General features: G+C 38.4%; 1 protein-coding gene across 2 annotated transcripts in view; it reads right to left on the reverse strand.

The window, feature by feature from the left end:
- kcng2 (potassium voltage-gated channel, subfamily G, member 2) overlaps window positions 1–6,897 on the reverse strand; it is a 36,353-nt gene extending 29,456 nt beyond the window's left edge. Inside the window, exons 1-2 of one of the 2 annotated variants that reach the window (XM_088929072.1) lie at window positions 6,773–6,897; window positions 2,880–3,156 (exon numbers count right to left, since the gene is read on the reverse strand). The gene's annotated coding sequence lies outside the window, so the exon portion shown is untranslated. Of the gene's footprint in view, window positions 1–2,879; window positions 3,571–6,772 lie in introns of those variants that run through there. The other variant, XM_088929074.1, reaches the window with a different exon arrangement.
- Between the last annotated feature and the right edge of the window lie 15,304 nt (window positions 6,898–22,201).

Below are 22,201 nucleotides of genomic sequence, written 5' to 3' on the forward strand. Positions count from 1 at the left end.
GAAAAGCATTTCACACGCACAAAAAAAAACAATTCTTATGTATCTCATGTGAAAAAGGGTGTCCTACGGTGCAAATACCCATTCACAGGGATCGCATCAAACACCTTTTTATCTGTGTTTTTCAGAAACATCCGTCATCCACCATCTATAACACTCCAAGGTGTAAAACCAGCTTCAGTCTGGAAGACAACAGTACTCTTAAACCAGAGCCGGCTAGGCTGCCATGAACATGATAACACCAGTTTAACTGAAGACACACTGGAAACAGTATGTGGTTTTGGCAAGCTTTTTCATTTCTCCACTCCATCTCTCTGACTCTAAACTGCAGGTCCCCAATTATCCACTGCAGGTCCCCAGTTCTCTACTGCACGACCCCGGTTTTCCACTGCAGGTCCCCAGTTCTCTACTGCACGACCCCGGTTTTCCACTGCAGGTCCCCAGTTCTCTACTGCACGACCCCGGTTTTCCACTGCAGGTCCCCAGTTCTCTACTGGACGACCTCCATTTCCCACTGCAGGTCCCCAGTTCTCTGCTGAAGGTACCTGGCCCCATACTGTGGTGATGACATACAGTATCAAGCCCCACCAGGAAATGGTGCATTAGCCTGTAGCACAATGTTTTTCTAAAAGGTTTTTCACACAGCACATTGGCCAATTTTTGCACAGCCTCTTCAGTCTTCCTTATTCTTAAAAAAAAACAAGTAAAGGCTACCATGGAATTAAGTCATTTCCAATATCAGCAAATTAACCTGTAAAATTAATGTAGTTTACATTAGGAAAGATAAATACAGACATCTTGTACCTGACCAAAACTATTCACTAACTGGTTAAAAACAATTAGATTTTCTTTGTGCTTATTTGTAGACACTTCTTCTCAACATTATGTTTTAGTGAAATTACAGACTTTAGCTAGTGATACAATAGTCACATTTGCAACTGTTTAACCAGTAAACACCTGTAAACATCAGTAAAATACAGTACCTCAGTCAGTGGAGTTGAAATAAAACTTTTGAAATGCCTTATTTCACTGTATAGGTTGTGAAGACTACACATTTGCAGGCTGAGCTTTTAATGTATCCAACATTCTCTCTTTATGCCACATAATAGTCAGGATTATGCCAATCTTTTCATTTTTTCCAGTCTTCACTGCAGGTTACAAAATATAATTTAGAGGCTTTATTTCCTACATTTTCCGCATCACATCTCAAAGGGGATGTGATGTAACACTAACTACAGTACATATAAAACAAAGATAAGTCTGTGGCATACACATGTATTTTTATGTTACACAAGATACTCAGTATGTTTCATGCTACCATACTTCTAAATTCAATTCACAGAAGGTTCACTGACCATCATATGAATTGTGTTTTCTCCTCTAGCTACGATTTTAAATATTCAAGGGAAAATACATTCAATTCAAGTCAAGGTGCTTTATTGGCATGACTCTTGAACTGTCTTCCCTGTACCTCACAGTAAGCTTGTAAATATGCATAAAATCAAATGATTATTAAGCACCCATTAATTAAAAATGACATATTTAAAATGTTTACATTTCACACTGATTTAAAAATAAATATGAATGCATCTTCACCTCCTCCTCATCATAAAGTCTATTGAAATTCTCCCTTTAACAAAATCTGTGCAAGGGTTTATTCCTTCAGTCTAAACATTCTTAGCATTACTTCCATTAGATATTCCTGTAAGCATCTATGCATGATATAACGTTTTCTGGTGTTTTCAATAAATACATAAAATCTTTTTTTTTTCAAAATTGCAAGATGATAAACTGACAAACTGCCATTATCAGCAAATTGGCTTAATGTGGTGTAAATATTATTGTTATAGTAACTTTTTCCTAATGCTAATCCTAAAAAAGTTAAAGAGATTATCTTCTGTGGAGAAATAACACAAAGTGACAGTATGATTAACGTTTCATTGCTTAATGAATTCAATTACGAGCTACACAGTTCAAAGTTTACATCAGCTAACAATCCTGAACCCCAAGTAGAAAATCAATATCGATTTGTGCTCTTTTGAATTTAAAAAATGTGAGCAGTGCGAATGTATTGAGCGCAGAAAAAGGTAAAAGTGTTTGAAGCTACTCTTGGATCTCCAACTTCGCTTAGAAAATCTCTGGGAGCTGTGCTTTATAAATCACTAACCACATACGCATCGCTGTTGTTTAATACGGACAGCATTTACGCATTGGGCATTTTCAGTTTGGTAACAATGAAACGACTCAATAGTCGTAAATGTTAACATTTTAATAATAACAATACAACATTATCATTTATCATTAATCATTAGTCCTGTGATAACAATAGATTTCTTTATTTTTCTTTTAGCTTTCCTTAAGACAGTACGTAGCTGAATGCCTTGCGCGTTTATTCCGATGATATAACGTACTTGTATGTAGAAAGGTTTGGCTATAGACGCGTTAGACGCGTAATTCTCGCTTTTTAACACTATTTATATTTACGGTACAAAGCAATCCAGTTTAGGCTGTAAAATAAATTGTTGCCCGAACTGTATATGTAGGATAAATAACATACTGTGCCTCATCTGGCTTTAAATACACATTGTATCACAAGTCCAATTCAAACGGGGAACTAGTTGTGCAATAAACTAACTTTAGTTTAAAGAAGTGTAAACGCATAAACTGTAATCTACATGAAGGCAAATAATGAACTCAAAAATCGTTTATGTGCTAACAGTGATTTAAAAAAAGTGACTTGTTCTGCTCAACTGTTTTCAGCTAGAAGGATTCGTGGCCAGTCGCGTTACACTGTCAAAAACCAAACAAAAACAACGCGAAATAAATGTTAATTTTGCTTTATTTTCTCTGAAACAGCGTTGTTGTCAAATGTGCATTCTTACCTGATTCCCGTTGTGTCCATTCAGAATTAGCCAAAACGTCCTCAAATTTTAATGCGAAAAGCCCTATTATCCATTTTTTCCCAGAGCTTTTGCATCGTCGGCAAAAAGACCCACGCTGTGTGCATATTGCCTTGCATGATTCTGGGCTCCTAGATCTTTACTCCCGTTTGCGTCCAGGTGTGCAGGACAGGTAGCGTCACGTGTGGCTCTTTCGAATCCCTTTAAGTTCTACAGATGTTGAAAGTTATTCCAGAAGAGGATATTGCAGCTGGTCCGACTAAAGTTGAAATCAGCACACAAATGAAGAGGGGAAAAGGAGGGAACAACTTCGTTATCTAGAAGGACAAAACGTCAACGAATGCACAAAGGAAACCAAATCGACTCCCTTCAAAATAACACCGCTAACACATTGCTCAAGCTGAAGGCGTGCTGAGGCGTTCACAACAGTTCGTACAGCAGGTCGCAGATAGCTGCGTAGAGCAGACAGCGCTTATGGAGTAGCATGATCCAGACTTACTAGTCAGGCTACCCCAGACAGAAACGAACAAGAAAACAACTAACAGAAACCTTGTGCTATTGGCAAAAGTGAACATTTGTGACGTACTGTAGAAGTGGGTTTTAGTCTATCGTCCCGTATTCCATTTTTTATTAACTTCTGATGACTCTGATGGACCGAGTAAACAAGAGAGGGGGCAGCACGAGCACACAGCACTATTAAAATAACATAATTTAGACGTGTGATGTATTCATTTTCTAGACATATTCTTAAATACTCGTGACCGAGCTGTACTGGTTGGTTTTTCTATTGGTATTAAGATACTGTATACGCCCAGTTCTATAAAATGTATGTCAGCTCAGTAAATCACAGCCACTAAAGCTTTGTGTACAAATGCAGTGTTAAAAACCATAAGAACCTGCCCCAAAGCAGATTCGTTTTTGAACTGAAGTCTCCTAGATAACCGAGGGATATAATGTAAAGGAGCAGCAGTGGGGCTCAAGGCCAGGGTTATGTTTTTACTTGCAACAGATCATGCTGGGTTTTTCAGGAACATCCGTTTTGTTTGCTTGCTGAACAACCACCTAGAAAGGTTATTGGAATAAAACCTACAAGGTAAGAATGTAAGTATAATATTCAGTAGTGTGGAAAAATAAGGCATCTCAGAAGTGCCCTCGCCCCACTTGAACAAAAAAGTAGTCCCCTTGTTATCAATCACAGCGTCACACATTTCTGGCACTGAAACCTCAGTACAGCCGTCTGTCACTCTCTGCCTCTTAGTATCCTGTTATCATTACAATCTTCATCAAAAACCCCTTATTGTTGTATGCAATTTAGGTTGTGTCTGACTCGGTATTTTGGGTAATACAACACGTTTAAAATCGAATGATCGAAATCATATAATTACCGTAAGTCAGTATAAGGTGTCGAAATGCAATAAACGTGTTTGAACAATAAAATGCAAAACAATATACTAAATTGACATTTCGCTGTTAATTGTAGTATGCCAATAGCATTTTTACCTCTTTTTATCTATCCGCTAATAATAGTGTATTTCCAATGACTGTGGTGAGAAATGTTAAACTATGGTTTCGGAATAAAGGGTTATTGAAGAATAAGTCAAACGAGTAAAACGCTATTCTTTTTATATTATTTCAAAGGCTTTTCTTTTTTCCGAAGTAGACCACGTTCTCTCTTCGTTCTTGAATTGTGAGTCAGAGAAAAAACAAACACAAATGTAGGATACATACTTGAAAGTTTAGACATGAAACCGAAGGATTTGGTTAGAATTGCACTTGGATTTTGTGTAAAGTATCAGTCTGTACTTCTGCTCTGGAATCAGCCCAGAGAGCAGCAACCAGATATATTTTAGGGGTTAAGGAATGTCCTACTTTGACAAGCTGAAGGAACTGAACATTTTTAGTGTGACATAGAAGATTACGAAGGGACCTGATTGAAGTGGTTTATTATTGTTGTTGATGTAATTTTAATAACAGTGCTGTGGCATTAATGGCTTTGTGAGTACGAACGGAAATATATTATTTTATTTTAGCGTACATTACTGCTTCTACTCCATTTTTGAAAAACAAAATCTACATGTAGCCTCAACCTTTCAGAACTGAAAAGTGTCTGTAAGGCTTAAGTGTTCTACTTTGTAGATGCAATGAATTTGAATTTCCTCCCACACAAAGAGGTATAAGTCTGCAACAGATTCAGAGGACAGAGTAATACATACAGTAGAAGAGGCATGTCATTCACAGCATTATTTATCTAAAGCAAGGCCTTGAAATAAGCTCTGCAGGGCACGAGAAATCCACTGCAGGAGACACTAAAAGCAATATTCTGTTATTAAATGCTCTGGGATTCTATTCATTCTAGTGATAAATAAGTGAATGGTTAGCTTCTCATTGAAACTATTTTAGCTGATTCATTAATATCGAAGTTAGGCTCTTGAAATTGCAGTGCAGGCTGTTACATTAATGCTTCAACTGTAAATGTGACTAAGTGGACATGCTGAATTCTTTCCTGTAAGGATATACTGTATCTAGAAATGCTCCAGCCTGATCGTGTCCAGTCTCAGAAGCTAAGCACGATTGGGCCTGATCAGTATTGGGATGGGAGACCCCTTAGAAAACCCTGGTTGCTGCTGTAAGTGATGGTGGTGAACTAGATGGTGGCACTCTTCCTATCACTCCAGAGCCGATGCCTCAGAATGGTGATCAGGGGCACGGTGGTGTACAGTATGTGCTATCCTTCGAATGAGATGTTAAACAGAGGTCTTCACTATTTGGCTAAAAAAGACCCCATGGCACAATTCGTCAGCTCCAGTGTACTGTCTAAATTACACTTTTTGCTTGCACATTCTGGCCTGCCTAAATGTCCCCCTGAATTCAATTGGTGAGGCCGTTTCTCATTTCTCACCCTGTTTGGCTGTGGGGTGGGGCTGCTGTGTGTCACCCAGGTGGGGGCAGCACTTTAGTAGTAAGTGGAGAGGGTCTCCCTACTGTTTGTAAACCACATTGGGGTGCTTTAAAATCGATATCTAACTGCAAGGAATTACAACTCCTGTTTTACTACGACAGTACTCCTTAGAAATTTGAACTGATACGCTACTTTATTGGGTAATTGGCTAGGACTCAGCCCTACAATAAAGCACTAAAGAAACACAGTTTGTATGTGGTTTGAAAATCCATTCTGCACCAGCAGCTCACCGACACAGCAGATGTGGCAGAGTTTCACCAATTTCTTCAACTTTTTATCCATGATCATGGCAGAGCGAATTGCCAGTCAATACAAACTCAATTGTTTGATTTGCAGGAGCTCTATAAAGCAGCCTTTCAAGTATGATACCTCCATGTCTGTGTCAATTTTCAAAGTTGCAGTGCACCTACCGTATTGCTAGAGTACCACTCTTATTAAGCATCAAATCATTTCTTTAAAGGTGAACACTGGGAGTTGGAGTAAGACAGAAAAAATACCTCCTATTACAGTCTGGCAAGGAACCTATTAATATGATATATGTTTTGAAAAATGAACTCCATGTCTGAAATTTAAGACATGGGTAAAAGTAAGATATTAAGACAAAATCTATCCACATATCGGAAGACACAAGGTCTCAGCAAACTGCTGTGCTCTTTAGAAGTATTTTAAAAATCTTTTATCTTTCATATGCCCTAATGCCCCCAAAAGCATAACAGCACAAAAGCAGTTTTCTGTGAAATGGCTGCTTTTGGTTCTTGTGGTTCATCATAATGCGTTTTAATACTCTCCATCAGACAGATCATTTGTTTGTAACTGAGGCGTTACAGAGATCACAATTTCACACATCTGCATCAAATCAGACAATCTGAATCTGAGATTCGTGACCTCTTAGTTAATGTGCCCATCAACAACTTACGATTTTAGAAGACTGGAGCATAAGAAAAGCTACAGATGACAGGAAGGCACTTGGTCCATCTTTATCATTTGGTTGCCTGTGGCTCATTGTCTGAAGATCAGTTCCAGACACTGGAGATTTCAGGGAATCTGTTTCAGAAACATCGTGGACACTTGCACTACTCTGCAAAGACATGCCTCCTTTTTTCATGCCTATAATGTAATTAGAAAAAGAAAGAAAGTAATTAATTTGGGTTGGTACTTCCAAACAAGCTCAAGAATCATTCATGTTAACTAAATAAGCAAGTCAGAGGGACTGTTTAATTTTAAAAAAAGAGTTGTCAACTTGCAATGGTTTGTGTTAAAACCTACTGACTGGAAAACCAATTTATTGAAGTTTTGTTTATAAAGCACTTTTCCAAATTTAAAGATGGTGTACACAGTGACCAAGAACAGGAAAGAGAAAAAATACAATAATCAGTAAAACAGATGAAACAAGTACATACTGTACAGGGTAAACTGTAAGGCAATCAGATATAGGCCACAGTAAAAAAGTTTTAAGTTTAGGCTTCGAAAGAGTCCAAGAATTTCTCTCTCGGAGAGTCAGAGGAAGGGCATTCCATAACAATAAAGCAGTGACAGGTAATACTACTGAATGCGCTTACATGTATGGACAGTATATTATCATAAAATGTTAAAAATACATGGACTGCCTTCAGACTCATTGACAAAGACAAAAACATTATTTTCTTAGAAAATAAGATGGAATGTGAAGGATGGTTTTATTGATGTACTGTAAGTGTAAAAATGTGTGTTTACAATAACCATCCAGAGAAAACACACCATGTTCCAACTGCATGCATACTAATGACATTGTTAAAACACTGTAATAACACAGACTGCTCGAATATGTTCCATCATCCACATACTGTGGTGCTCTGTCTGAGGTGATTAATTTCTCCTTCATCTCATGCTTTAGTATATAGTAGATTGGAAAAACTAAAAGCCTAAAAGCTAGGATGGGCTAATACAAGAGTGCTCATATTCAAAAGATTTTAATTCCCCCTTACCAAAACATTTTATTGAGTTTAGATATCCTGTTAAAATTTATTGACAATGAACAAATAATTGTTCCTCTGAGAGGTAGGGAAATTGATCTTTTGTTATTAAATATAGAAGCTTATTGGATTTGTCACTTGGGAACAGTATTTCCTGGTGGACTTAATACGGAGCTTAATCTCCGCTCTTTTCTCAAATTAGCGTGATTCATAGTATACATTGAGAATTCTTCTTTATTTAACCAAGTATGCTGCCATTTGAAATGGGTATGTACATAGCAGTTTGTGTTATTAAGGTTTGTAATCTTTTCTTTTGTTGGTATAACTTGAAATTGACATACATTTTAAGTAAACAGAATTCATATGACTCCACATATATAGTATGGTATAGACTTTCAGGCTGTGCTAGTCAAATAATGTGTTGGCAATATTTGTCTGTCTAGCTAACAAAAATACAAAGTAAAGAAGTTGGAGAATACAAACTTTAGTTTGATAGAGGTGTTAAATTGCCATTTGTACTGTACATGTATATTGGAATTCTTATTCACACCATTCTCTCAGGACATGCACTGTACAACAGACAACAGTACGACAGATAACACCACACGATGAAGACAGTGCATTACAAAATGGTAAATAATAAATAGTGACAGTACTGTATTTGCAGACAATAAACAAACAGAACAATACTGACCCTTCTCTTCTATTCCATTTATCTCAACAACCTGATAAATTGCTCGTTTCACCTCTGGACATGTGACAGGCAGTGAAGTGGCTCTTTAACACTGACGTTTTAGCCGTACTGATGTCCTAACAGCAGCAGAGTAACGATGTCAACTGCCAGCACACAAAGCATTCACCCACCAGCCATGTGAAAGTGTACCGTAAGAAAATCAATTGCCCCCAGTAAGACATGCCAGCAGTCTACTGAGCATCAAAGCCTCACTTATTCCTGTCACATTACGAAAGCTACATCTTGTCAATGTGTTGAACAGGGAAAGTGTGCGTTTCACAGTATCGGTGCTATAGTAAAAGCAATGAGATGGAAAGGACAACAGACCTGTATCTGTACAGGCGATTTTAAATTCTTACACAAAGCTCCTGCATTTTTTTAACATACGTATTTTATTGCACATCTTACCATGCTGTGATATTCTCTGTGATATGAGAGATTTTGTTACTGCTGAAATCTCTCTATATGTATCTGTATGTAATGTCATAAAAAGGCATTCAAAATACAATTTATACCTAATGTATATTCAGGCTATAAACACAGCATGTGCTTTGAATACAAATGTACCTTTCTTTGGATTTCCTGGGGTTCTGTTTCCCCTGTATTTAAACATAAAAAGTCTTTTTCCTGTCCTCCTCGCCCTGAAGTCTCCAATCACACCTACAGTACTGTTTCCCAACTTCTGGGAGTCCAATTAATATTCAGTTTAAATGTGCACACTGCCATTTGCATGTACCTCTTAAACAGGGTACTGGCACTGAAGATAACGGAAAAAGGTAGGAGTTTACATTATTAAAAAATATTTACTCTTCTGTGATTGCACAGAAATCAAATTATACAGACCATTTTTTTTTGCAAAATGGTTATAGATGTCACATTTTCCATTGAGTAAAAAAACATTAATATACTGTACAGTGTGTATGAAGAGATGAAAAGGAATCATAGTCTCCATTGCAAGTTAAGAAAATGAATCATTTTCGTATAACCAAGATTTACGTAATAAGTGGGCATCATGGCACTCATATTTGGACCATGAAACAATCTATCCATTGGACCAATACTCTTGAGCTCTTTTGGTTTTGAGAGATTTTGGTTGTTAAAGAACTAAGATTGTACATAGTTTTGGTAAATTGTTCATTAATGATGTTGGGGTTTCCTTTGCTGTCGATCAGGGGTTTCACACTTACTGTAGGTCCCGCTAGAAACCCTGCTGTCCTGCTGGACTCCATCCCAGCTCTCCATAAAAATACCTTGTCTAATGTCTTTAATAAAGTGAAAATATTAAATAATTGGCTCTAAAAGACTTAGGTTAATTACAGTATTTATTGACTCTTCTCATTGAAACAGAAACTATGACTCAATAGGGAAATTCTTGCAACAAGCTGTCTTATTGGATGGCGTTGTTAAATGCATTACTACTGACCAAAGGGAAAGAGGGTCCAAATACACAAGCTTTCCTTGACTGAAACAGCCTTTATACCAAGGAGTGAGATTTGATTAGGGCTCTGTATTGATTGCTGATTTTGGGCATCCTTGCTCTTTAATTAAATTATACAAAGAGGAAACCTCTGGGACAGCTGCTGGGGCCTGTGCTCCAGGGGGTCCCTCCTTCTCTCAGTCTCCACTCCATGTAGCTGGCAAGAGTAGCCTTGGTGACACTTCCTGGAAACTGTGACCCACATGTTTTCTGCCACTCCAGTGTTAAAAAATAAATAAATGCACAGTTGTTTCTGCCCTCATACCTCGGCCCACGCTCAACACACAACAGAAAGGTGTGCAGGCGGCTCATTAGTTTTTAATACAATACCCTGAAATCACAACCTCTGTGCTCCTTATGAAACACCTTATGAGACTGAACGTCACTCTTCCTTAATATCTTCCTAAACGTACTGGAACATCGTGTAAAAACAAAGAAATGAAAATGCACTGTGTTTCTAGTGATCAACTTCTATCCTTCTCTGCTCTGTTTCCAATAAAATTCTGCACTTGCTTGACATCACAACTGCTCTTTTTGATGCATCAATTATTTTGAAAGAAAGAGACATCCAGAAACATGAATACAGGTTATTGAATAAAATCTTCCTCTGAACGTTTCTCTCAATATCTAGCGCTAAAGTCCCAATCGTAATTTTGCTTTAACTGATATTTACTAAGACTGACAATTTCATAATGCACAATGTCTTACTCATGTCTGGAAACAAAACAAAATCCTGTAGTACTTTTGGGAATCTCAATTATTACTGATGTACTTAAGGTCGAACTTGTGCATTCTCTTTCATTTATTGTATGGATAATGATGGAGATTCAACATAGTTACAAAATGAGTTGCAGTTTTTAGATTTCAGATATTTGATCTTAAAGTGATCACTAATAATTTAGGTAAATGTACTATTAAGTTGTTGTTTAATCTGAAGCCAATACGATCAGAGATTAGAAAACTGTGTTTCTAATCAGAGTGACAGAGAATGTCCACATTATGTGGTCAGTGCAATTATCTAATTATGAGCAAGCAAATACTATTAATTAGTTCTTAAAGTGCCTGGAAGCACATCCAGATTAAGCATTTTATAAAATGATTAAAATAACAGGGTATAAACGGGTGAAAAATTAAATTAAGATGGCTAGGAGAGGCACAATGGAATACTGCAATGGAGGCTAAAATTAATATTGATAGATTTTTTCACAATTAAACAGCAAAAGAGCAGTAAATTATGAAACATGTATCCCGGACTTCAATGGGAAACATCAATGGGAAACATCAATGGAGGGTAAATGTGTGAGACACATGTTAGATACGAGCTCCTGACTGGATTTTTGAGCTCTTGACTGCATTTCTTTAAGTACCTGACTAACCAGGCAACTACTGTAAACTGCTTACCAGCCTCAAAACCAACCAGTTTTCAAAATGTTCAAATATGAGTTTCTCCCAGAGGCTCTCCAAGAAACACACTCTTCTAAGTCTATAATATTCCTCTCTTTCAAAAGTCTTCCAAAAATACTCTTTAAAAGTGACCATACTGTGTATGGAATAATATCAGAAGGAAGGGTGTTGATTGTTCTTCATTTGTAAGGCCCACTGGATATTGTATCATTAAACCAATGAGAAAAAAATATATTGACATAGAAATATTACGAAGACAAGAAAGTACTATCTCTGAGTCACAGAAGCTCTGGGGAAAGAGCTTACCTCAGTACCCACAGCACAACTACAGCTTTGCTCTTGCTATTTGCAAAACTCTTTTACCAGCATTGCTAATACCCAGCTACATCCTAGATCTCCCTGCAGTTTGGGCCCATATGAAGTAAAAAACAAACAGAAAAAGTGAGTTATGGCAATAGTTGTACTGTGAAATGCCCCAAATGACCAAGGGCAAAGGTTATTCTTGCATGTTCATTCCACCACATCAATGCAGGGATAATATAATCAAGGTACTGTACCACTACGACAGTCCCAAGAAAGGAATGGCTATGTTCTTTGTTAAGGAATTAAAAAAATAGAAAACAATGTGAGATACAGACCTATTCTGTTGAGTGTTTTTTTCAAAAAAACAAGAAAAAGAAAGACAACAAAGGAAAACAAAACATTCATAAGGTTTTTTTAGACAGTTGTATTATGCAATGCAATCTTTATGGGATATGACATGGTACTGTAACAAAAACAGGGACAAAAGATAGCACAGAATATATGTCCGTGTAATATCCCGCTGCTTGGTGGAACAAGCAGTGGATGTATGAGACGTAAGATGAACCCACATGCTGGGCAACAGAGGCAGATGAGATGGAGAAACTCCAAAACAGAGCACTGACTTGGGAACTGCACAGTGCCGCGCGCACACAGGAACAAGGGCGAGTGACGAGCACTTACACAGGGAGGTGAGCTGCAGGCTAAATCCTACAAGAGATCCGAGTAAGCCGGGCACACTGGTGGTGTGGTGTTGGAGCTTAGGGATACTGCAGAACTGTGCAAGCAGGTGGTGTGGTGGTGTAGCAGGCAGGAACGCAGCTCAGGTTCATGGTCCAACGGTGAGACACAGTTTGCAGCAAATGGAAAATCCAGAAGACGTTGTCATAATAGCTAGCAGGGTCCGACTCCAGGAAAACACAGAGCAATTACAAGGCAAGAGCTGATCTGGGAACAAGGGAGTAAACATGGCAGAGGTTAGGATGCCAAGCAAAGTAAAACTAGGGAAACGGGAGCAAGGACATGAGGAGCTCAGACGCGAAACTCTATAAGAGATCCCTGAGTAATCTCAAAGTTATCCTTAAATATTTTGCACCACCTGATGTGCATGTGGATGTAAATTGCTTGCAGGTGTTGCAGATTTCCTGTCAGTATACGTTTACACGGTAACTGGCACTGAGTGACAGGTGAGAGGCTGGCTACCATAGTGAACGCTACCCCGCTCTACAGCTTTGCAGCAGTCTATCTATCTACTGTCTGTCTATTTATCTAGGATTAGAATGGTAATACCTGGAATTTCATACATGAGAACTCTAACCACACATCCCAAATAAGCTCCAATATGTCCTTAATAAATGCTACAAAACCGATAAATTGATTCAGCATACTGTTTGGAATAATGATGTGCATGTAGATCAGGGATGAACAACTCCAATCCAAGAGGGAAGGATTGCTGTACATCCTCCATTTTCTAACGACTTTCTCTAATTCAGAGTTGCAGGGGAGCTGGAGCCTACTGGTCCATCACAGGGCAGACACACACAAACACAGACACCAACACACTCACACTAGGGCCAATGTTTCCAGAAGCCATACTGTATATTTTAGGACTGTGGGAAGAAACTGGAGCACCAAGAAGGGACCTACACAAACACAGGGAGAACATACCACTCCATGCAGATAACACCCAAGGTCCAGACGTACTCAGGACTCCAGCGCCATGCGGCAGCTATGCTACCCATATAGCTATGTACTATTCCTGTACTGTACATTTCACCAGATGTTTTTAATTTAACTAAAACCTAAAACAACAGGTGATGTGGTATCTTTTTTAAATGCAGTAACTGGTTCCATGAATTAATTAAGATCAGAGATTAAGTGAAAACCAGGAAGAGGATTTTCATCTGCCCACTCCTCTATTACACATACATTTCAGTGTAATAGAGTTATGATAGTATGGATTTACTCTTCCAATTTGAATACAAAATCCAAATTAAAAAAAGTTAAATGGCCACAGTTTCATTATCACTTGTCACTACTTATTTTGATGTTATACACACCTTAATCCAGCAATCAGTAAACTAAACGTTGTTTAGTAAACAATTAACTGGTGCTGTCTTGTTCCTCAAACAATGCGCTATTAACGGTAGAAATAAATGAAGATGAATTCTGAAATTTGCTGTTAAGTGCCATTTTGAAACAGTTCCAATTGAGAGTGAAAGTGGAATAATTTCCTTCACTCTAATGATCTTCTTAACTATATGATACTCTGACAATCCACCTGTTGAAAGGGTTGTACTTACAGATGGTCTGCCACTGGAGGCCACCACACAGCCTCTAATGTTTGTAAATAGCCACACTAGAGGTGAAGGAGCTAATTATTAGAAGTGAATTGGTAAAAGGGTGAAGTTTTTGTGAGCAAGTAGCTGCCCCATGCCCCTTGTTAATATTGGTTATTTCCTTATCACAAAGGACCAGCCTTTGTGATGTGCACTACTGTATGATCCGTAAGTGATGATGATATTTCCCTAGTACCTGCCCTACAAGAGAGGTAAAAAACAAACAAATATATTACACAGTTAAAAGTGCCACTTAGGATATTTATTGTGCTTGTCATTGTGTTGAGGCTAGCCTCTTTGCATAGCATAACTTCTGATAATTTGGTCTTTCATGCTGGAACATTAAGCTCCATCTGCTCTGTTCCCTAGAAAATTGGAAATTATAATAGAAAGAGACAACAGCTTAAAAGTCCACATGGCGAAGACTATCATAACTTCAGTGTCTTCAATATTTAGGGGCTTTAGTCAAGCCCTCAATGAAGTTACTGCAAATTCTTCCTGTGCTGTAGATCAGCAGCCTCAAATTCCTGGAGGGTATAGTCTTCTGGGTTTTGCTCTACCACAGCTCTTAGTTATATAGTCTAATAAACTGCAACACCTCTGATGCTTCTAGGCAGATTCTGGAGTATTTTATAGCTAGCTCAAAAATTAATGTTTGGAGCAATCAGCTGTAAAAGACTAAAACTCCTGCATATGGATAAGAAAACAATTAGGTTAATTGACAAGTCAGAGACTGAAATAAAAACCAGAAATCACTAGGCCCTGAAGTTCTAGAACTGTAGTAGCTGCTGCAATCAAACACCTGATGTTCACATACCTTCACCTGAGTTTCATCTAAATATCTGGAGAAAACCCAGCAGGCTGTGAAACCTTGGAAAACCGACAGCCAGGTCCCATTCACAATGCTGAGAACAACATACTGTATATCTCTTGATCTTGTTTGGTGAAAATATGCTCTGTTTATTTAAAAAGAAAGGCCTGAGGAGTTTATAGGACCATAGGATGAGGATGCCAGGACCCTCCTTGGTAACGCAGAGTGAGGAGTTAACAAGGGGCAGGTGTGCAGGTGGAGGAGGCATGCCAAAGAACATGTGAGGAAGAGGGGCTTTCTGTGATTTTTTTAAAAGCAGTTCGGGAAGTGAGATAAGACCAGCAGAGATGAAGCATTGTCATTAACCTCCTGAACCTTTGGTACAAACTCCACCTAGTATTGTTACTGTATGTAAAAGCCCTGTCGTGCCACGTTACATGAGTGAGTAACTGAATCAAATGAGTAGATGGATTGTACAGTAAGTAAAACAACTTGCACCCACCCCTGAAACAGGCACAGCTTGTTTCTAGCTTCCTGGTTGTTATGGTCATGCACTCCTGTTAACGACTTAAAAACATCTTCTAAAAACGATGAGCTTGCAAAGGTGGATTTATTTTTAGATCAATCAACATGAGTATGTTTCATAGCAATTAAAAGTAAAATAGAAGAAAAGCCCTCTGTTGGGTTATGACAGTGATGTATTGCCTTGCACTAGATGCTCTTTATCAGGAAAAGCACTGCCTCAGAAACCCGGATTTTGCCATGTAAGTCTTTGCAGAATTAATCTGTGCTCATATCACGCAAGTCTCCTCTAGAATCAACCGACACATTCAGAAAAACAGTGCAAAGTCAGCACTTTACCGCCGTTGGGGAAATCTGAGACACCTCAGCAGTACTGTACTTGGTGAGAAAGTGAAAACGAAAAATAGGGAAAAGACTATCTGAACTCATAAAGATGTTTGTTTTTTCTGGTTTTTGTTTGTTTTTTCAGGATTCTGATGAAACTCCCAAGTTCTACAAATCGTAGACTTGCAGGCCAGATGACAATGATTTCAGAATAACAACTGTACTGAGAAACAATTAAACTTGAAACGGTATAAACACAACAAAGTAAATGAGCTCTGTGCCTACATTGTGCACTTGTGCTCACTCAAATGTTGAGACAGTGATTTGTAACGTGATTTATTTACTCTTTTATTTATTTACAGTGATTTATTACTTTTTGCATATTCAATTTTTTCTGCTGTTGCATGATACCCTGGTATTGTTTCTGCTTGGATTTTATTTTTTGTCAAGCTGTCTCAAAGGTATGGAGTACTCTGATGCCCCTCTGTGATGAATCGTGCCCTGAAGGCTTTGCACAACAACCATAAAGAAGTCAACAAATTCATTCTTAGCTGAACTAATCCACTAAGACTTCATGAGAGAAGAAAGTATGATTAAAAGTTTTTTCTTCTTTATTCATTTGATTTAAGGCAATCTCAAAAGGTTAGAAAAAGAAAAAGCAAAGCATTATAAAGTCTAGAATTGCACCTGCTCTGTACTGTAGTTTGTATAAAGCAGCAGAAGAGTTATGCAAAGTGAACTCTTCTGCGCTTGTGAGCAGAGAACAGACAACCACCACTTTCCTTGGACAGAACAAGCAGCCGATCTCCATTCTGCTGAAAATCACTGGAATGCAGTCCAACCCACCCTTCTCAACCTGCAATGAAGGCGATCTTATTATACAAATGGCATGCATTGAGGCCGAAACTATTGTGGTAAGCGTACCATGTCTTGTTCAAACTGCTTTTACAGAGGGGTTCCTAATATTATGGCCAGCAAGTGTAAAATGGGTACAATTTGGTAAGAGCAGTGGAAGTGTGTTCAGCCCTACGGATTGAGGCAGGAGCAGGTTGCAGGGTCTGCAAGGGCAGCCTGGACAGGCGGGCTTGGCGGAGGTGTGAGCAGTCAGGAAGGAGGAGAAAAGGGCAAAGGGAGACCAGAACACACAAGCTGTCCGCCAGCACAGAGAGAGGCCTGTGGTCCAGTGAGAAACGAGAGAGTGGGGGCAGCAGAGAGCACTGGAATGAAGCCCTTGGACAGAAGCAAGCAGGGGTGAGCAGCCAGTGGAGAGCAGCATGAAATGTGGGAGAAAGAATCAGAGACAAGAGGTGCAGCTTTGAATCAAGTGGGACTGACAGCTATTTTTACCATTTTGCACTCGCCAGTCTGGAATAGATGGATGTTCGCCAGGCGTGTTGTTCTGCTCCTGCAGTCTCTGAGAAATGTGTTTTTCAGCTTTCTGCTTTCTCTTGCAATATGATCGTAAAATGCAATGGTAATTCACGCAGATGATGCTGGAGATTTCAACACAGTCCTGTTGAGGCAGATGGGCAATTATTTATAGGAAGTATCATGCCCACCCTGACTGAGCAGTCAAAAGCCTAACAGAATTGCAACTGTTTCTTGTTTTGTAGGAGAACAAGTTAAATGGGTAAGCCTGGTATTCAATATTGTGAAGGCCTCAAGAAGAAAATAATAAGTTGTCAGTAATTTTCCACTTCAAAAAAGCATTGCTTGGGCATAAAAACATGTTACTGTTAGAGGCGGGCCTAGATCTAAGACATAATACAGTGTTTGGGAGGGTGCAGCTAGGTTACTGTCTTCTGGGATTCCTAGAGATAAATCCTAGGAATTATTGACTTAACAGAAGGCTCTCTTTATTGCTATGTGAGGTTGCTGAACAGATTTTTTAATTTTAAATATACAGTATGCACTGTGCATATAGATCTCTGCTGTTCTGCAAGAAGCATAAATGTAGATTTTACTGTCATATTCCAAAAGCGATTTCAAGTGCTTGACACGCTGTAAGAGATAAGAGAAATAATTTAGCTTGTAAAATGACTTCCCTGAATGTGGATAAACAGAAAATACTGCTGATTAATTTGAATGTTTTTAGACAGATTTGGCTTAGGTAGTAGTTCCATTACATAATTTTAAAGCTCTATGATAATAAAATGATTTTTTTTTTACTTGAACACAACAATACTACTCTTAGTAGTCTCAATAGTTACTCTTCAACATTTAAATGCTTACAGGGCATAAATAAACTGCTCTCCCATTCCCAGGATCTTCATGTGAAGCTTGTGATGGATGTCAGGAGGAGGCTTGGGCTCATTTATAATCTGCCCTGCCCTATCTCAGCAACGGCCACTCTAGACAGTGAGTCTCATTACTGACAGAGCTGAAGTGCAGAGTTTTCTTTGTTTGCTGAACAGCAGCGTGTTGAATTGCAGTCCTTGTGACCGACTGTGACAAGGTCAGGAAACATGGAGAGAGAGGCTCAAAATAAAGACTTCTACTTAAGGGAATTAGAGTCCAATCAGAAAACGATACACAATTCAAAACACTTGGAATCTACCAACCTTAAATACTGTGTTTGCTGTGCTGTACGTACAGTACTATACTGTAGCTCTCATTTTTCCCAAGCAGCTAGTTAAATGGCTGGAAATCAGCCCCAGGACTGACCCACTGACTGTGCACTGCGAGGACATCGATGTAACAATTTAGAGCTGTCAAACAGACACAGGTGCATGTCTGAACATCTTTCAAAGCAGCCATTTGGAGCATGTAAGCATGACAAGGCAGGGAAAACCACTCATGTACAGTATATGTGTTGAAAAAAACTGAATTCCAGAGAGAGTGACGATAAAAGCAGGAATATGTAACATTCAGCCGGAGATGGAATTAGCTGGAACAAGGAGCATGCTGTACGCCAATGGCCGGCTCGGGATATTCTGGGCTATTCGAAGCTTGTGCAGATATCCCAGTACTGCATCACAGAGAGATCTTCTCACTGTTAAATGTGGCTTCAAACAGGTAGAAATTGCATTGAAAAATGCAATAAGACGTGCAACAGACAGGAAGAGGAAAAACTAGTTGGATGCAAACACATTTTAACTGCCTCTTTAAGTCTTCACCGGGGCTGACAGCACAGATTAACTGAAGTGTTTGTCTTCCAGTTCAGGAGAGGGTTTCCATGGGTCTGACAATGTACTAATGATGTTAGGGCCCCGAGATGAATATCGATTATGTGACCAGGAGGTCTTCTTGGTGTCAAAGGATCAATGTTACAAGAGGCGTAGTGGGAAGGAGCTGTCTGAACAACACAGGCAGGAGAGATTCTGCTGCGGGAAACGGTTTCAGGCGCACTGGAGTTATTGGAAGAAAAAAGCCAGCTTTCAACAAAAAGAGGTTGATTTCCAGTAGGAAATCCACCACTGGGGCTTTTTTCAAACCATGCACATCTTTGCTAATGACACTTTTCTGAACAAAACCTGTGACTGACATCTCAGATGTTTTGTACAGTATTTCACCTTCATAGTGGATTTAAAAAATATTTACAGTAAATGGCAAAATTAAGTGGAAATTCTTGCAAATATCTTTACCATTGTCCTGAAATGGAAAGTATAGCAGCAGATTATTTATAATTTAATACAGAAACCACCTTTGCTTCCCTTTGTGGTTTAAATTCATGACTAGTCACTTTGTGGTAGGTTGGTAGAGTGGGATGTAGGAACATATTCAGAAAGAAAATGTTTATTACACATTCCAATTTGTTCAAGAATGAACAGGTATCTTTTTGTGAATGGATAAATGACTCAGATATGACAATTAAACTGTCTCATAAAAGGAGAATAATAGTTGTTCTGAAGCGAGAAGGTGGAAAACAGGAGACTGGTTAGGGATGCCATCATGAAGCAAACAGTTAATCTAAAAGATTTGCAATGCTCTGTGTCTACAGATGGGAGCCGTGGTTCATACTTTGACAACTTATTGACAATTCCTGCATCCGGAATTGTATCGTACTTGTCCTCCCCTTCCACCCCAGCGCCCTGTCTTTTTCAATGGTCAACAGACAAAATTCATTTTTACAGGATGACCATTTTTCCAGTCATCTCATAAAATTGACCACCTGACCTGCACAGCCTTTGTGTCCACAATGCCCTTAACCATCCCATCAATACTCACAACAATGGTTAGCTGCTGGATCACCTGAAGCTGCTTATCCAGAAGCCTACTGTACTGTATATAAATCAGCCCTCCAGCCATCTAAAGACCACCCCAAGGGCATTATTACAACAAACCAGCAGAGCATCCTACTGTATATGGTGATAAAAGACCTTTCAGGGATGCAGTTTTGCATGCCTTGATGAAGGTACCATTCGTGTTCAAATGTTAGGTCCCTAAACTATAAATGGAATAAAAATGTGTGCAACCTCCTTTCAGTTTTTATTTTTGAGGTGGAATTCTGTTGTTCAGCATGGCATCAACAAGCAATTTAAGACAAATTTAATGCATTAACAGGGTGTGCATTAATTGTTATTTCTTTCTACAGTATGATATTTAAATAGAAAAAAAATCATCCTGATGCTTTTTAATATACAGTATCTGGCATGTGGGGCTGGTAATATTGACCTGAAGTTACCTAAATGGGAATCATATTGGATATATTTTTTGAATGCTGGGGTCCTTGGAGGTCTAAGTGAGAAACTAAATTTTTGACCTTTTATGCTCTAATTTAGGATTCGTGTTGGATATATGTATTATTGGAATTGATGTGATTTAGGCCATTTTAGATTCTAATCCTCCATGCTTGAGGTTATTTTAATTTTTTATTATTGTGTTAGTCTAGACATTGTGGTTAATGTTTATAAAATAAAACAAATCTTTGTGTTATATAAATGCATATATACATACTGTATGTTAATACAGTAGGTGGTGTTTAATATTTATAAATACAAGAATTAGGTCTATGTATTTGAGTTATGTTTACATTTCACTGACTGAAATGGTAATGGAACATGCTTTACGTAATAGTGGTTTTGTAATGGGTATTGACTATACAGTATAAGTGATCAATTGCATTGAATTAATCTGTTGAACTACTGACTTTATATACAGTATATACTTTCTCTGTCTGTACTATGTCTTTCTATGTCTGTGTAATTCTCGCAAAAGCCTAAGTACTTAAAAGGAGAGATACAGTCCTTAGCTTGAATAGAATACAAAAACAACGTATGTAAAAAAAGTTTTTTTTGTCCTTTTAAGTGTGTTTCCTATGTTGTCAATGAGTAAGCTGAGAGACCTAAATCCCAAACATTCACATTTTTGAAGCAAATGGAAACACTAACTTCCTCATAGGCAGATACTAAAAAACCTACAGTTGCAAAAGAACAAACACCAATTATGTATTTTGTTTCTTTACTGTATGTATTAGTACTGTCACTTGACATTACAATTATTAAGAGCACAAACATACAAAAATCAAAATACATTGTCTTGCAAAAGTATTATGCTTTTAAAAGTGGTTGTTTTCAGTCAAATCTTGAATTCTCAAAGGAACACTTTTACCCCCATAAGTTAAAAGTCAACAAAAACAGCAAAGGAAAAATCAAGGACTGAAACATGTAAATGGGATAAGTATTCACCACCTTTGCTACATGAAACCTAAACTAGTTAAGTTCACAAAAAACTCACGTAATTAACTGAATGAACTCTCTGTGTGGTTCTCTTGAATTTCAAAACAAGGAAGGTAAGGTACTTCAGTCAGGTAGTGGATCTCAATTAAAAGTTCAACCATGAAGACCAAGGAGCTTTCAAAAGAACCCAGGGAGGAAGGAAACAGCTAAAGCAAAAAGTACAAAAAATCTAAAAAATGCTGAATATGTCTTTGAACTCTGAAGTTAATAATTAAGACGTATAAGGTGTTCTGTACCCCCACACACTGCCTAGATCAGTCTATCCATGTCTATGAGGGAAGACCACCATACACATTCCTCTCCTCAGTTTACAAGCTAACTTCTTAAACCAGTCTTGCAGAAGACTCAGCCTGCCTCTTGTTCCAGCCAATGGACCAAGAGGATTCCCTCCAGCTCAGGCCAGGAGCCTGTCCACATGCTCAAGGAAGTCTACATTTGGAGCACCTGCTCTATAATGATCCCCTCAAGACTATCTGCATTGCTTGTACTTCACAGCACTAAATCTCCCCACTAGGGGTGAGAACACCCCTCTCCATTTCACAACAGGGTGACAGTGCAGATACTGTGTATTTATGCACAAAACCAAAGTCAAAGTTTATTTATCAAATGCACAACAATACGGCGTGCAGCAGTAGTTGCTGGCAATGAAATGTCTTTTTCTGCGAGCTCACAAAAATCACAAGAATCACAAAATTCACAAAAACACAAAAATCACAAAAGTGAAAAATTTTTGAAATTGAATAAAACTCAATATGAGTAGAGCTGTTATGTGTCCATGGTGTGTGCAATATATACATGTAGTGCA

The sequence above is a fragment of the Atractosteus spatula genome, chromosome 12 (genome assembly GCF_055471065.1).
Source record: "Atractosteus spatula isolate fAtrSpa1 chromosome 12, fAtrSpa1.hap1, whole genome shotgun sequence".
Lineage (NCBI taxonomy): Eukaryota > Metazoa > Chordata > Actinopteri > Semionotiformes > Lepisosteidae > Atractosteus > Atractosteus spatula.